This window comes from Atta colombica, unplaced genomic scaffold (assembly GCF_001594045.1).
Source record: "Atta colombica isolate Treedump-2 unplaced genomic scaffold, Acol1.0 scaffold145, whole genome shotgun sequence".
NCBI lineage: Eukaryota > Metazoa > Arthropoda > Insecta > Hymenoptera > Formicidae > Atta > Atta colombica.
The window spans coordinates 229,599-229,846 of NW_017259234.1; positions in this window are offsets into that span (position 1 = coordinate 229,599).

Sequence of the window (248 nt, forward strand, 5' to 3'; positions counted from 1 at the left end):
GAGCCATTTAAAATTTGGAATTTAATTTGGCTCTAAAAAAAACGCATGAATATTTTTCAAAGTTTATGGCTTTATTGGAAAGGTAGTACATTGCCATTAAACATGAAATATAATTTCATTCAGATGACTTCCATGACTGGCTGCACAATATCCCATTCTATCAACCTAATTTTTCAGTTCCAATTTTTCAGTACATTTTCCACTGTGCGCTATGAGCGCGTATTTGATCGATGGCAACTTTGATTTCA